Source organism: Pinus tabuliformis, chromosome 1_1 (assembly GCF_031772625.1).
Source record: "Pinus tabuliformis cultivar Carrire ecotype Pingquan chromosome 1_1, CPIR1, whole genome shotgun sequence".
Lineage (NCBI taxonomy): Eukaryota > Viridiplantae > Streptophyta > Pinopsida > Pinales > Pinaceae > Pinus > Pinus tabuliformis.
In genome coordinates this window covers 43,097,919-43,115,300 of record NC_142297.1, presented here as the reverse complement: position 1 = coordinate 43,115,300, position 17,382 = coordinate 43,097,919, and positions in this window count along the sequence as shown.

Here is a 17,382-nt window from a genome sequence, read left to right as displayed (position 1 = left end):
CAACAATGATAGTGCTCGGATAGATCTTTCTAATGAGTTATTGTACACGTCAAACGGAGATCATATGCCAAAGTTATGACCCCGGGAAGTTGATGTACCAACTTACCCCCAAACGGGGCCCACAGTTTGGCGTTTCATCTCCTAGGGTTAGGTTTTGGAATGTTAAGGGTTTTTCCATTGTTTCTCAACAATAAATAGGCCTTCGAGCCTCATTGTAACACAGTTCAGAGGCATGTAGCCATCACATCTCTTCTCAGAGATAAGCTACCATCGCCCTAGCTATTTCATTTCCATTTTTGTTTGTAAGCATATTTCAGTATTTTCCATTAATGAAACGAAGTATTATTTCCGCTGCATATTTGTGTATATGGTTATCTCTGTAATGTGTTGCGTTCCTGTTTAAATCCGGATCACATTGGAACCTGAAATGATGATGAAAACTCTCTGAATGATGGTACACTCAGCTGAATGGTGACATGGACTGACATTTGGACAACTTTGGAAGGAGTGAAAACAAATCCTAGACCTAATACCTAGAGACCAAATTTTACTTGAAGACTCACTGAAATGACAAAATTTGACTTTGACACCCTAAGACCACTTTGTAAGAGAATGTTTGATCACTGGTGGAAGGCTTCAAAGACTGACACTAACACCTATCATAGATTTTCTACACTTCCCATGGTTACAGACTCAATCTGCCCTGTGCCCTCAGCAGCAGGGGTCCATGCACTCAGCTGCGAACTACTAGGCCTCTGCGCATAGAGCTACAGAGCCTTCTCCTACTCTACAACCCAAAGACACAACTTACACTTGGACTCAATCAATTCTTTAGACTCTTCATGCTTAGATTCTATTTTTCTCCTTTCTATACTTAGAGCCTCGCTCTATTTATACAATCCTATGGTCCGTGGACCATGGGTAGATCTGTCAAACCGACATTACATTACAAAAACAAGGGTGGACAACCCTATGGCTCTATTATGACTTCACACTCTACGCCCACAATTCGTGGAGTCTTTACAATGGACTTGGTCAAAACTTGGGCTTTAAGCCCCAAAACATTCCACGCCCAACAAGCCCCCAACACAAACATCGTGACTCGCCCTCGAGCCACTTTGTTGGTGCGGAGATCTTTGTGCGGAGTCCCTCCAACTCTACTCGAACAACTACAAGGTCGACAACACACTGAGCAACTGCCTGCTGAATCTCCTGTACACGTTGTTCCAAGACCGCGGTGTCGAAACTACTTCCTTTGATCTATTCTTGTGTCCCCTGCATTTGTGCAAACTTGCCTTCAATTGTTGTTGTAATGGTGAAGGTCTCGTCGATCCAAGGCTAAACTCGCACCTTCAGAATTTCTTCTCAGTGTCATGCAATTTCCACTTGCTCTTTCAGCGCTTTGGCCTATTGCATTCACGCGAGCCTCTGAGTGAGGGCCACCGTCTGCGTGGTCCCTTTAACATTTTCGTACTACTATTGGAGCTCACGTGCCTCTGTCTCTAAGCACTAGATGTTAGGGTCCTCCTGCAGATTAGTGAGGACCTCAAATGACTCCTCTAACATTCTAGTGCAGTCCCTTACTGCACTGTTGATCTCTTCCATCCTCGATGTAATAGCATTGGCGCACTGTTCTCTTACCTATGGAGGAGTGGACAACTTCACCTTCAACCACAGCTCTGCGATCTGAAGGTTCAGCACCAGCTTTACCTTAGTCATTCCTTCTTGCACCTCACGCACCCCTGCTGCTATTCTGTGGATGCATGCCTCTACTGGTGCATCTGTTGGGATGGCCAACTGAGGGACCATCTAACAGGCTTCTTTCAGTACCTATAACATCTTCCTATTCTGCAACACCACTTCATCATGCTACAAGGTCAAATGTTCCATGTTGATATTTTTCTCGCTCAGCACTTACAACGCACGACTCTCCCTAGCTCGCAGTTCTGCAGTAATCCCATCCTGTAGAACATATACTGTCTCCCATGGGAGTGCAACCATGTTGATCTCGATACCTTTCAATGTGCTAATAGTAGGCTTGTCGGCCTCATTTGTTGTAACGAGTGCCCCTTCTGGTAGCACTATTGTGTTTATTATCCGAGCGCGCAACATCTACTCTGTTGCAGTTGTCCCTACTGCAAGGCTAGTCAAAAGGGTACCAACCTAAGGAGTGTGCACCTACAACTCTTGAAGCTGTGCTCTGAGGGCCCCCAACACAATCTTATTCTCTTGCGCGAAGTTCTGGATGACCTCAGAGGTGACATCACGCACCGTCTCTCTAATGTCGTGCATATCACCCTCAGTAAGGGTGATCGAGTCCATAGACAAATTTAATGCCTTGAACTTCTTGCGCGGCCCCATCCGTTTGCTCGGGTGATGATTCTTTAGTTGTGTTGACGCAGTTTGTGGGTCTGAGCCGCCCTCCTCTTCTGCTGTTTCCTGCCCATGTGAAGGCAAATCCTGACCCTCGTGCGCCTTCTCAACTGCCGCCTGTCCTGCTACTGTTGCTACATGTTGGATGTGGAGCTTGATTATCTTATGTATTCAAAGGTATTACCACATTGGACCCCAGTTCGAAACCCGTAAAATATTCGTTGCAGGCGAGGTCCACAGGGGGGGGGGGCGGCTGCATCCTTTGGGGAGCCCCCCCCCCCTAGCAGGGGGTTTCGGGGGCAGCGCCCCCGAAGCTAAAAACAAATGTAAAATTGCCTTGTAAAAGTATAGTAATTTCTAGTCAATCTGGGCCGTTCATTAAGCGGATGATCTGACGGTAGAAATTATGTTTAGTTTAGGGTTTTTTGCCCTAGAAGGCAACCCCTCTCTTTGTATGAGGGCATTGTATTGAGTCTGTGTAATATATATGTGTATTCTCCGAGCGAGAAACAGTGAGGTGAGACTGTGAGAGAAAACAGAGGATATTACAGCAGATCTATTGTAGGTTGTGTCTCTTCATTTTACTAGATAATAGAAAGGAAGAACTGGCTGTTCGAGGTGGACGTAGCCCAAACTGGGTGAACCACGTATATTTATGTCTCTCTTGTTTTATGCATTTTCTGTGTTTATATTTCTGCAATATTTTATGTCTTCCATTGCTCCGTAATATATAATTTTCTAACAATTGGTATCAGAGCCGAAGGTCTATTTGGCTGATAAACTTGCAGGAAAGAAGGGTTCCTGGTTCGAGTGGGAGTAATGGCAGAAGATGGTAAGTCTAGGGTCGATAAATTTAAAGGCCAAAACTTCTCGCTATGGAAGATGCAGATGGAAGATTATCTGTATCAGAAAGATCTATATCTACCATTGGGAAGAAAAACAAAGATGCCGACTGGTATGACAGATGAAGAATGGAACCTTCTCGATTGAAAGGCACTCGAAACAATACGGTTGTGCCTCGCAGCATCAGTTGCCTTCAACATTTCGAATGAAACAATGACAGAGGGTTTGATTAAGGCGTTGGAGAAACTATATGAAAAACCCTCGGCATCAAACAAGGTATTTCTTCTGAAACGGTTATTTAATATGAAGATGTCGAAAGGTGGATTTGTTGCAGACCATTTAAATGATTTTAATACTGTTATGAGTTAGTTATGTTCTGTAGGGATAAAATTTGATGATGAAGTTAGAGCTTTATTATTCTTGTGCTCATTACCAGAAAGTTGGAATGGTTTAGTAATGGCGATTAGTAACTCTGTGTCTGGATCTAGTACTTTAAAGTTTGATGATGTTGTTGGTGCTATCCTTAGCGAGGAAGTGCGACGGAAAAGCTTCGGTGAGACATTGGGTAATACTTTGAGTGTAGAGTCTAGGGGAAGAAAAATGGAAAGAGAAAAGAGCTCAAGATATCGCAGTAAATCAAGGAAAGGTAGATCCAAGTCCAGATCGGGGATAGTGTGCTGGAAATGTGGAAAGAAAGGACACCTAAAGAAATATTATAGATCTTGGAAAGGAAAAGAAGGAGATGCACAACAAGAAAACAATCATGAAGCAAATGTGACAGGTGAGGTGTTACAAGATGCTTTGATTCTTTCTTTCGAAAATATGATTGATTCCTAGGTGGTAGATTCAGGGGCCTCATTCCATGCCACACTTGATAAGAAATACTTTCATGACTATGTTCAAGGAGATTTTGGACAAGTCTGTTTGGGTGATGATAAACCCTGTAAAATTGTTGGAATGGGTAAGGTTCTTGTAAAACAGTAGAATGGAAACCAATGGCTACTAAAGGAGGTAAGGCATGTTCCAGATCTAAAGAAAAATCTGATTTCAACAAGGCAGTTAGGCGGTGAAGGTTGTGTGAGAACTTTCACATATAAAGCTTGGAAGGTCACCAAAGGAGCCCTGGTAATAGAAAAAGGCGAAAAGGTTGGTACATTGTATTTATGCAATGGTATTTCTAACTCTGGTAATGCTTTAACTTCCAAAGGAGCAGATGCAGCATTATGGCATCATAGGCTCGGACACATGAGTGAAAGGGGATGAAGATTCTTCATTCAAGGAATTTTTTGTTGGGTCTAAAGAATGTTGATTTGGACTTCTGTGAGAATTGCATTTATGGAAAACAGAAGAGAGTCAGATTTTTCAGAGTTGGGAAAGAAAATAAGAGCGAAAAATTAGAGCTTGTGCATACAAATGTATGGGGACCTGCTCAGGTATCATCTCTCAGTGGCTCTCGTTATTATGTTACTTTTATTGATGATGCAACTAGAAAAACTTGGATTTATTGTATTAAGAATAAATCTATTGTATTTGATACTTTCAAGAAATGGAAAGCTTTGGTTGAGATTGAGACAGGAAAGAAATTGAAGTGTCTTAGATCAGACAATGGAGGTGAATATTGCAGCAAAGAGTTTGATAGGTACTGTTCAGAGCATGGAATTCGCAGAGAGAAGATAGTTCCAAGAACACCACAAGAAAATGGTGTGTCAGAAAGGATGAACAGAACAATCATGGAGCATGCAAGGTGCATGAGATTGCATGTAGGATTGCCTTTACAGTTTTGGGTAGATACTGTAGATATTGTTGTTTATCTAATAAATAGAGGGCCTTCAAGTTCCTTGGATGGTGGTGTTCCAGAGGAAGCATGGACAGGTAAAAAGGTAAACTACTCTTTTTTAAAGCCTTTTGGTTGTGAGGCCTTTGTGCATATTGATAAAGAAAATAGAACAAAGCTTGAGGCAAAGTCAAAGAAATGTACCTTTATTGGATATGGTGTTAATGATTTTGGTTATCGCTTATATGATTATGAAAATCACCAAATCATTAGGAGCAGAGATGTAATATTCAATGAAAGGGTCTTGTATAAGAATTAGTTGCAGGAAAAGAAGCAGGAAAAAGAAAACAAGGAATACGCAGTTCTTGATGAAATCACTGAAAAAGTAAAGGTGCCTGAAAATAATAATAATCAACAACCACCACAACAGCAACAGGCACCCCAAACACCTGAGAGTGGTGTTAGAAGATCTACCAGGATAAGTAGACCCCCTGAACGATACTCTCCTTCATTATATTATTTTTTGTTGACTGATTCTGGTGAACCCGAATGTTATGAAGAAGCAATGCAGGTTGAAAGCAGGAAGAAGTGGGAGCTAGCCATGGAAAAAAAGATGGACTCCTTAATGCATAACCAGACTTGGGACTTAGTTAGGTTGCTTGCAGGTAAAACTACATTGCAGAATAAATGGGTTTACAGGCTGAAGGAAGAAGATGGAGGAAAACAGAGGTACAAAGCTAGACTTGTGGTGAAGGGGTTTTCACAGAAGAAAGGTATTGATTTTGATGGAATATTTTCTCCTATTGTTAAAATGACTTCAATCAGAACTATTCTAAGTCTAGTAGCAGCTGAAGATTTTCATCTTGAGCAGTTAGATGTAAAGACAACCTTTCTCCATGGGGATTTGGAGGAAGAGATAAATATGCAGCAGCCACAAGCATATGAGGTAAAAGGGAAGGAGAAACTAGTGTGCAAGTTGAAGAAGAGCTTGTATGGCTTAAAATAGGCTCCAAGGCAGTGGTATCTAAAATTTGACAAGTTTATGTCTGAACAAGGTTATACTAGATGTTACTCTGATCATTGTGTTTATCCGAAAAAGCAAAATGATGGTAGCTATATTATATTGTTATTGTATGCAGATGACATGCTTGTTGCAGGGTCTAACATGTAAAAAATAAATTTGCTCAAAAGAAAATTTGCAAATTCATTTGCAATGAAGGATTTGGGAGCTGCAAAACAAATCCTTGGTATGAGAATCACTAGAGATAGGAAAAATCGCAAATTAACATTTTCTCAGAATGAGTACATACAAAAGGTGTTGAAAAGATTTAATATGCACAATGCAAAACCAGTTAGTACACCTTTTGCTAGCCATTTCAAACTTAGTAAGGAAATGTACCCAAAGACCCAAGAAGACATGGATTATATGTCTAAAGTTCCATATGCATCAGCAGTTGGAAGCATAATGTATGCAATGGTCTGCACAAGGCCTAATATTGCACATGCAGTGGGAGTTGTAAGTAGGTACATGAAAAATCCAGGAAAGGAACATTGGATGGCAGTGAAATAGATTCTCAGATATTTGAAAGGTACCACAAATCAAGCATTATGCTTTGGTGGTTCAAACATTTCTCTATAGGGATATTTTGATGCAAATATGGAAAGTGACAGAGATAACAGAAGAAGCACTATAGGATATGTATTTACTATAGGTGGTATAGTTGTCAGTTGGGTTTCAAAATTACAAAGTGTTGTTGCACTTTCAACAACAGAAGCAGAGTATGTTGCTGCTACAAAGGCTAGTAAAGAAATGATTTGGTTACAAAGGTTTATGGGTGAATTGGGTAAGGAGCATGATATGGGCACGTTATACAGTGATAGCCAAAGTGCCATTCATCTTGCAAAGAACTCAACATTTCATTCCAGGACTAAACACATATAGCTCAAGTACCATTTCATACGATTAGTGTTGGAAGATGGAGAGTTGATGCTGGAAAAGATACACACTAGCCAGAATCCTGCGGATATGCTAACAAAAGTTGTAACTAGGGAGAAACTGAGAACATGCTCAGTTTCAATTGGTCTTCAAGGATGACGTTGAAGATGAGAAATAGCCAGGTCCAAGGAGGAGTCATTGTCCAGAAAATGAAGCAGTGGTGGAGTTGTTATAATCAGACTCAAAGTGGGAGATTTTTGGATGTGGAGCCTGATTATCTTCTGTATTCAAAGGTATTTCCACATTGGACCCCAGTTCAAAATGGGGTGGCAACACTGTCCGTAAAAGATTCACTGCAGGGGGGTTCTAGGGGGGGGCGGCTGCGACCTTTGGGGAGCCCCCCCCCTGGTGGGGGGTTTCGAGGGCAGCACCCCCGAAGCTAAAAACAGATGTAAAATTGCCTTGTAAAAGTATAGTAATTTCTAGTCATTCTGTACCGTTCATTAGGCGGATGATCTGACGGTAGAACTTATGTTTAGTTTAGGGTTTTTTACCCTAGAAGGCAACCCCTCTCTTTGTATGAGGGAATTGTATTGAGTCTGTGTAATATATATGTGTATTCTCTGAGCGAGAAATAGTGAGGTGAGACTGTGAGAGAAAACAGAGGATATTACAACGGATCTGCTGTAGGTTGTGTCTCTTCATTTTGCTGGATAATAGAAAGGAAGGACTGGCTGTTCGAGGTGGATGTAGCCCAAACTGGGTGAACCATGTATATCTGTGTCTCTCTTGTTTTATGTGTTTTCTGTGTTTATATTTCTACAATATTTTATGTGTTCCATTGCTCCGTAATATATAATTTTCTAACACTACGACCCTTTTTTGTTTTGTTGTTGTTTGTGCAGCGTCCTGTGCCTCCTGCGCTTTTGCTGCTACTACTTCTTGCCTTCTCTTTTCTGCCAACTATGCCATCCACAGTTTGGCCTCTTCTTTCTTCTTCTGCGCCGCAGACTTCTCCATCGCTGCTATGTTTGGGGCATGCCACTCCGATAGCCATGCCTCTAGTACATCAAAAATTATGTCATCCATGGCTACAAAGGGTAGCTCACTCCATTTCTTGTTCGGGTCCTTGCACACTCTAATATATATGTTGTGGAGGTATGCTTTAAATTCTACAAAGCTTTGGAGGTTGTTGTAGACAGTGGGTGACAACCGTGACTTGTAGTTAATCCCCATTCTAATGTTCATTTCCATGAACCACCTAGAATATCTTGCTGTTGCAGATCCGGTTCACGTCCTTCGTGGCCCACAGTGAAGCGTACTTTTCGGCCTCCAACAGATCCTTGTCAATTGTGGGGACTGACTATCCTCCTGAAATTCCCCTGCCATGAGCACTATGCACAGTAGAAGCCATGCATGGTGGAACGTTTTCCCTTGTTCCTGGGCCTCGCAGCAATTTGCCATGAACTCTTTACATAAGAACTTAGATGATCCAGGTGGATGTTGGTGGCCACCCACCTATCCCATTTGGACCCCCACAACTGTCTCTTTCAGCTTTTTCAGTTTCCTAAATTGTAGCACAGTTTACTATTTTTAGCAGTTTTTCGGGTCCTAAACTTCCGGAGCCGTTTTGAGGCCCTAAACGACGTTTTTTTTGGGAATCTGGGGGCAACATGGGTCCATGGACCGATGTTGCCCTTCCCAAAGTGGTAGTTCTCAGATAGATCTTTCTAACGAGCTATCGTACGCGTCAAACGGAGATTGTATGCCAAAGTTACGACCCCGGGAAATTGATGTACCAATTTACCCAAACGGGGCCCACAATTTGGCGTTTCATCTTCTAGGGTTAGGTTTCGGGATGTGAAGGGTTTTCCATTGTTTCTCAACAATAAATAGGCCTTCGAGCCTCATTGTAACTTAGTTCGGAACAGCTCAGAGGCATGTAGCCGCACATCTCTTCTCAGAGATAAGCTACCATCGCCCTAGCTGATTTATTTCCAATTCTGGTTGTAAGCATATTTCGGTATTTTCCATTAATGAAATGAAGTATTATTTCCGCTGCATCTCTGTATTTATGGTTATCTCTGTAATCTATTGCGTTCCTGTTTAAATCCGGATCAGTGGTATCAGAGCGGTCTGCTTTTTCTCTGTTTTTCTTTGCATGTCCCCAACGAGGTCGGGATATAAGGAGTTAGGGCTTGAACTGGTCGAACCTTTGCAAGACCAGCCTCGCAAATCCCGACGGCCTCCCATGGCGGATGAGAAGAAAGACGAGGGGGCAGGAGATCCTATCAAAATCTTGCTCAGAACGCGATGATGGATAGCTTTGCGCAGATCCTTCAGCGGCTACCCAGAGGCGACGCATCGGCTTCCAACAGCGACTCTGGAAACGCCACACCGTTTAAGGTACAAGTTAATTTTGAAATCCCCATCTTCGAGGGTCAAATAGACGCAGATGCTGTAGATAAATGGTTAAATCTGCTAGATGGGTATTTTTCTGTTCACGAATTTTCAAGTCGGGAAAAGATTGTTTTCGCTCTTCTCAAAGCAGCCCCCCATGTCAAGGACTGGTGGGAAACCTACTGCGAGAAGAAGGATGAAAGTACAGGCTCACTATTTTCAGCCGCACCCACTTGGAATGACTTCCGAGATGCCATCAAGGAGCAGTACTACCCTGTCGGAACCTATGAGGACAAATACATCAAATGGACCACACTGCGGCAAGGACGAGACCAAGATGTGCCGGAGTTCACAAACATTTTTCATACCCTTCGCACACAGTTGGGTATCAAAGATTCTGAGCTGCATCTGGTACTCAAATACCGTGGCTGCCTACACAGATACATCCAAGAAGAGATGGGGTTCTTGAACATCTCCTCACTCGGCACAGCATACCGATACGCTGTCAAAATCGAGCAAAAGTTCAAACAGAAGAAGCGAGACTTTGGATCTGCAAATCCGAAGCCCAAAGGACAAAGCCAAGGCGGGATGACCCAAGACAACCCGTCGAAGCCGCAAGAAAAGAACAACACCATGAAGCCGAAGAAGGACACAGGAAAGTGGTGTGAGTTCCACAAGAGTCCCACTCATAACACAAGTGAGTGTCGGACCAAGCAGTCACTGGTGGCCGAGTTGAAGGCTTCCGAATTAGATGCATGTTTCGACCCTGAGCCAGAACCCGACAAGGGGAATGGAAAAGGGAAGCAAATCATTGATGCGGATCCCAGCGCCACTGTTGCCACCGCCAAGATCCAGAAAGATGAGCCTGAAAATCCAGAGGAGGGGGAGCGTCTTTTCCACTCACAGATGTGGGTGAAGGGTTCGCCGCTACAATTCATTGTCGACAGTGGCAGCCAAAAGAACCTCATTTCAGCAGAGGTCATGAAGCGGTTGGGCCTACCAACTACACCGCACCCATAGCCGTACAGTATCGGGTGGCTTCATGAAGGACAAGATCTGAAATTTCGCCAGCAGTGCCGCCTTCCCTACAGCATCAAGCCCTTCACAGACGAGGTATTGTGTGATGTTACACCTCTGGACGTTTGTGATGTATTATTAGGCCAACCATACTTGTGGAGGCGACATGCTGTGTATGAGTCAAGGCCTCGTGCTGTCATTATTTCTTTGAACAATTCATTATACAGGATACCAGAGGTAGCCCCACCTACTGCCACATCTTTGATCACTACCAAGAAAGGCAGCAAGCTCATATCACAGACCAGGAAATTCATATGTCTGGTTCACTCCCAAAGTAAGGGGAAGATCGTTGCTCCATCCATGATCCCTGCAAAGGGTTCCTCCACGCAGCAGCAGCAGCAGAGGGATACGGTCATGACAGAACACAGGAACAACTTCTCCTCACCCACAGGGGTACCACACAAGTTTCAGGTGGGCAACAAAGTCTGGTTGCATCGACAGAAAGAACGCCTTACCAGAACCCATCAGAAGCTCAGACCACTCCGACAGGGTCCTTACAGCAGTACCAAGGCTATGGGGAACAATGCTTTGGAGCACATCATTCCTCCATTCCTTCGCCTACACCAAATGTTCAATGTGGACCATCATCGACCATGCTTCCCACCATCACTGGACACATCAGAGATTGCAGGACAAGTTCAGCAGATGGAGGAACTCAACGCAATGGGGACCATTGCTTCCTAAGGGGGGAGGAATGATCCAGGTGGATGTTGGTGGCCACCCACCTATCCCATTTGGACCCCCACAACTGTCTCTTTCAGCTTTTTCAGTTTCCTAAATTGTAGCACAGTTTACTATTTTTAGCAGTTTTTCGGGTCCTGAACTTCCGGAGCCGTTTTGAGGCCCTAAACGACGTTTTTTTGGGAATCTGGGGGCAACATGGGTCCATGAACCATGTTTCCCTTCCCAAAGTGGTAGTTCTCGGATAGATCTTTCTAACGAGCTATCGTACGCGTCAAACGGAGATCGTATGCCAAAGTTACGACCCCGGGAAATTGATGTACCAATTTACCCAAACGGGGCCCACAATTTGGCGTTTCATCTTCTAGGGTTAGGTTTCGGGATGTGAAGGGTTTTCCATTGTTTCTCAACAATAAATAGGCCTTCGAGCCTCATTGTAACTTAGTTCGGAACAGCTCAGAGGCATGTAGCCACACATCTCTTCTCAGAGATAAGCTACCATCGCCCTAGCTGGTTTATTTCCAATTCTGGTTGTAAGCATATTTCGGTATTTTCCATTAATGAAATGAAGTATTATTTCCGCTGCATCTCTGTATTTATGGTTATCTCTGTAATCTATTGCGTTCCTGTTTAAATCCGGATCATTAGACTAGTTGAACTGGACCCCCTCCGTGCACTGCTTAGAAAGTGCCACCACTAGCGTGGGTACCTTGTCCGTGCGGCACTTGCACATAACTTTACTCACCAATATCTAGGTCGCCACCTTAACTGCTTTGTTGTTGATGCTGGATATGGCGTAGCCCCTTTTCTTCTTCTCCATCTTGTATTTCTTCTTCATGGCCTCCACAATGGCCAAGTCACTGCTCTTCCCCTTCTAGATGTCTGTGGGGTCCTCCCCTTTGCATGGGAGCTAGGTAATGCGGTGGATTAAGTGGTTCGTGATGGGGATGGGCTCCTCCAGCCACAAACACCCACCATGCACCAGGCAGAGTAGCTGCCTGATGACAAATATTGTTATTGTGGCGTGGTGGAAATGCAACACCCAGAGCAGGTTTAATAACCCTGCCTTTTCGACTCCACGTAACCACTTTCACGGTTCCAATTTGATGACCCCCACTGCGGTGTTCTGCTTGGGCTTCATGAGCTGCACAGTCTCTAGATCAGGGAACTTCTCACGGTCGGTGAGATCCCAATATTCAAATTTCAAGTTAGGTACCCACCCCAGGTGCGTGCCCTCAAAGATGATGTCGTCTGGGAGGAGCAGAGTCTGGAGAGAGCTCTTGCTCTTGTTGAGATCCTTGGGCACTTTTGCCTTCCCCTTCCGTGGGGGGATATAGGCAAGCAACTTTGTTGGAGGGTGCACAGGCTCAGTTTCTTCCTCCATGCCTTCATCCTCATCTTCTTCAATGATAAGGTCCTCCAGGTCTTCCTCCTCCTCGTCGATTTCCAAGTTAACTGCTTTCCCTTTCTCCTCCATCGTTAACCTGGTGCGCAGCAGGTTTCAAGGGGAAACATGTACAAGAATCATCGGTTGTTTGTCTTTATTCAGTCTTAGCATGCCAGTGATTTAGGGATTTCCGCCACAATCCTGGTGCCTTCAGGGGCATCCCCCACAGTTAGGGCCTGCGCGACCTCTTCAGCGGTCATCTCTGCAATTTCCCTAACTTCTTGTGACGTTGCCATCTTGCTGGTCCAGAAATCTTTCAATCGCGTAATCAGGGGCTCAATCAATGCTCAGCACAAGGCAAATAGATCTTGGCTCAGAATACGCAGGGCATACAACAGCTCAATTCGCAAATGACCAAGTGTTGTTTGCTTGGCAACCCTTTGTAATTTATAGCGCCTTTTGAATTTGAATTCGACCATTCCCCATAAATCTAGTTCATTAATGCTCCATTGGCGGTAGATTTTCCCAAATCTTGCCCATAAAATGTGTCTTAAATGCCTGTCACCTGCTCCATTTGGTCTCAAGTCGAGCATCATATCGTGAATAGTGACTCCAGTGGTCACTTTCCAGCCAACTCGCGTGGCAGCGCAGTCCCCCTTGCGCGGTCACGGACCTTGTGACACTTTGCTTCTGTGTGCAGCTCCAACATCGTGCAACTCTCAAGCAGAGTAGTTTATAGTCTTGCACCTCCTTTCAATCGCTTGGAGTGCTAATTCTATACTTCCCACGGTTAGTCATGTGGCCACACCACTGGTATAGGGTTTTGATCGGCCATCCATCACTTCTCCTGGAAAACATCCACCTTTTTTCATTACTGGCCGCGTGGCGCGCTTTATAAACTGCAGTGTGTCGCCATGGTTGATCCATTTAGTAATATGTGGTCCAATCCAAGGCATCAGGCTGATCAATTTTCGGTGATAGTCCCCAAATTCGTCGATGTGATCATGCACACCTTGTTTTATCATCCTAGGTTCTTTATCGAGAAAATCCTTCTTGATCCCGTCCTCAAGCTTCTTGGATTCCACTTCCAACAGAGTGCTTTTCTCTCTTAATCGTACCCTATCTTTCATAAGTTCTTGAAGCCTAAGACCACCCTGTCAGATTTCTTCCTCAGGTCCCAAGCGTTCTTCTTCTTTTAGCTGCATGATGCCTTCTTCCAAGGCTCTGCGAACCGTCGTATCTGTCGGTGGTGCTATGCACAGACAAGATATTTTATATTCTATGGGGATTACAGCATTCAATCTAGGCTCTAGCCTTGGAGGTTCCTGCTCCGTTAGTTACTTGCACTTTGTCCTATAAGCCCACAGAACTGCTAGTACGCGCAGGTCCCATTCAGTTCACTACGCATAGTGTACCTTATTCAGTGCTTCGCATACTTTGTCAAATCTTCCACGTGTATAAGTTTCTGCCCACCTGCTCTTTCCATACTCTGTTGTTCCAACCTGAGAGGTCGTTCGTGCACTTTCCTCACCTACACATGCTTATTGACCATGTTTTTGAACGTGGAGTCAGTATGCATCCGCACATGTTTTGTATCATATGCCTGCACCCATTTGTAAAGGTGCACGCCTGGATCACTCCTTCCGGAATTTCGGTCTGTGACTCACATCTGAGGCTTCCCAAACCATATGCGCATTGTTCTTCTACATTCGCGCCAGTCCCCAAAGCTTCCTTGGTGCATACCCCGCCACTTCGCGGGCATAGCATGTAGTACCCGTTGCAAAGCCTCGAAACGTTATTGTTCCAACACCTCTCTTTCAAATATGTTTAGGAAGTCATCTACCTCACTTAACCCATCATACATAGGTAGATCCCTTACATCCATTGATGCATAGCACAACAATCTCGTCATCCTGTTATAGTTCAGCATAGTTACCTCATGTAACCGGTTCTACCATCGTTCTATCTCTTCTTCAGAATTTGATGTGTAGGAGCTTTTGCGCTCCCATGAGATTCGTCCATCCATGGTTGGATTTACCCATTCTTTCTCTCGTGCATTTATCATGTAGATGTAGTCCAAGTCATCGTCGCTTTCATAGTTGGGCACTAGGTCCGTGTAGCGTGGTCCTTCTGTAGGGTCCAAAAGTACAACTATGCGCAGAGACTTTTTCTCAAAAATCATCTTGCGCTTCTTCAAATTAATCACCCCATTCATGTCAGTGGTCCAATCTATTCCAAATAGTGTAGGGTAGGGATTGATGTCATCAACAATCTCTATCACTTTGAAGTCTGCTAGCGTGCTTGCTTCGTCGATATCCACTGTGATTCCCTACAATCTTCCCATAAGTAGGATATTTTGTTGGTTCGCCATTCGCAGTTAGATAGGAGACCATTGCAGCGTAGGCCTTCCCATGTGCTCCCATGTTTGCTTCGGTAGAACATTTACATCTGATCCTAGGTCCAGAATCACTTGGTCCATCTCATATTACCCAATTTGCGTGGTCAATCTCGTCTCCCTTCCCGTCCTCGTCGTGTGCTTTTCGAGCTTCCAGACTACGCATGGCTCTCCTGACACAGTCCTAACGCATCTATTTATGACTTCCTGTAGCCCCTTTACAGCATTGCTGTCACACAACAACTTCATGCATGTTTCCAAGAACGTTGTGAGCATCAATGGGTCCATTTCAAGCTTCGGTCTATCTTTTCTTCTTGAAGTGGAGGCATCAGCGTAGCTCTTCTTGGCTTCCATGAAGGTTTCCTTAGCGCGCTCCAAATCAAGCTCTAGTTCTTTCGTCGGAGCCTTGCGAACCCAAGTACTCTCTTAAGGCTGCTTGCCTTTGTCATCCCCTTTTGTAATTCCACTTCGGAGCACAATACTCACATTAGGGCCTTCCTCACGCAGCTTAGACCTCATCATTTGCAAGTTCTGAGTTGGGGGAGGTTGGAGTGCTCCTTTATCATGCAGTTGTGTTATTAGTGCGGGACAATACTCCATCTCATTATCAAACAATGTAAAATACAAGCATGATGGACGCATCGGATTCATACAATCACGGGCATAATGTCCTGGCCCTCCACAACTGTAACATATCAGCTATTTGCGACCTCTTCCAGGTCCTCGTCCTCATCCGTGCCCCTAAAATTTGGTTCGCGCCATCCCTGTGTTCTGGTCAAGGGGCCGCGATTCGGCCTAAACTCTGTAGGTAGGAGTCCTATCCATCATCAGCTCATAACTTCTACAAGTGCACTCATCATGTCCCATTCATCTACAGAAATTACAGAACAACTGTTGTGAATTTTGCATGTACTTCTGCAACAAATGGCAGTTGTCGGTGGCATGCTTTCCTCCTATTTGGAAAATTGTGCACCACAATGCAGGCACCACACTAGGTCCTGGTTGTGGCTCTGGTCTCAATGGCATTGGTCCTCCTCCCACGAGGTAATTTGCGAACACTGGGTAGTGGTCCTTGTCATGTCCCTGACCCTTGCACTTTACGCACCATACCTCGTCGCGCACTTCTGGGCGAGCTGTCCTATCTTGTTTCAGACTCTGCATCTCAAGGCACAAGTTTTTCAATTGTGCGTGAATTTGCTGAACTCCCAAGTTGGGATCCTATATCGGGGTCTCAGCCTCATCACAATCTCTGAGGCCTCGGCCTAAGTTGTTAGCCTCTGTTGTCACAATGCGTTCCTTATATGCGGTGTTAACGATGCTACAAACCATTCACGGCGTTGTCCATCCATCAACATCATGTTAGCTTCGCAAATTATGCACTTCAGTCTCTAATACAACTCCCAAGGGGTCTCGCTTGGTAGCATTGTGATTTCCTTGAACCCAATGATTGACTGTGCCTCTGACTTCGGCGTGCTAAATTCTTTGTTTAGAACAGTTTGGATATTCATGATCCCTCATTTGGATTGTCATTGGAATGCTTAACGTACTCGGTCAGCACGCGATCCCGTAGAGCACTGACCAACGTTGCTTTCTTTATATTGTCATCTGTAACTCCCTACGCTTCCCATTTAGCTTTTATCACGAACGAAAACTGGTCTAGATGTTCATTTCCTACTCCCTTGAACACTAGCAACTTTATCGTGCTCGCCATATTGACTATGGGTGAAGATGGGGGTGAATATGGTGAAACTGGCGGTGGTGTGGGTGGGCTAGTATGCGTGGAATCCTTTGCCTTATTAAATTGATCGAACTTCTTGGTGAGACCTTCGTGAGCTCTTCCTTGTCCCCTCATGGAGGTGAAACCAAGGGGTTAGTTTCTACTTCTGCACTACCTTCGTTTCTGTAGATTATCCCACTTCGCGTAGCCCCAAACATCAATTTATTCGCATAACCCACTTTTCACACAGTAGCATTTTAATCCAAGTGTTTAAAAACTTAACATACTTACCTTGTAGTCTTTCGAGGAAGCATCACTCTGCCTCGCTTTAGCTAACTGAAGTATCTACCATGAACTCAGTGATGAATCGTCCTATAATTCGATCGAGCCAGTGATCAATAGCACGTGCGATCTTATCGTCCAACACTTCCAATCTGCGCACCAATTCTGGAGTCCACACAATAGGTCTGTCAAGCTTGCACCTTCCTTGGCTATCTGCTAGCTTCACGATCCACTCGTATAGCTTAGTAGGGAAAGATGCAAAGAAAATTTCGTGGATCTCTGTGTATAAGTAGCAGTCTAACCACTCTTCTTTTGATAGTCGCGGATTTCCATTCTCCTGCGCTGTGAACTCGCGAATCTTCCTATCCAACCAATCCTCAATTCCTTTCTTAGTTCGATTCCAGTGATACGACATCAGACATCTCTATGTAGATCCCAGTCCCGAAAACGAAACAATTTGTTGGCTTGTTGGGGCTTGACCCAGGTTCAGAGTTAATTAGCCAAACAAATCCCTATA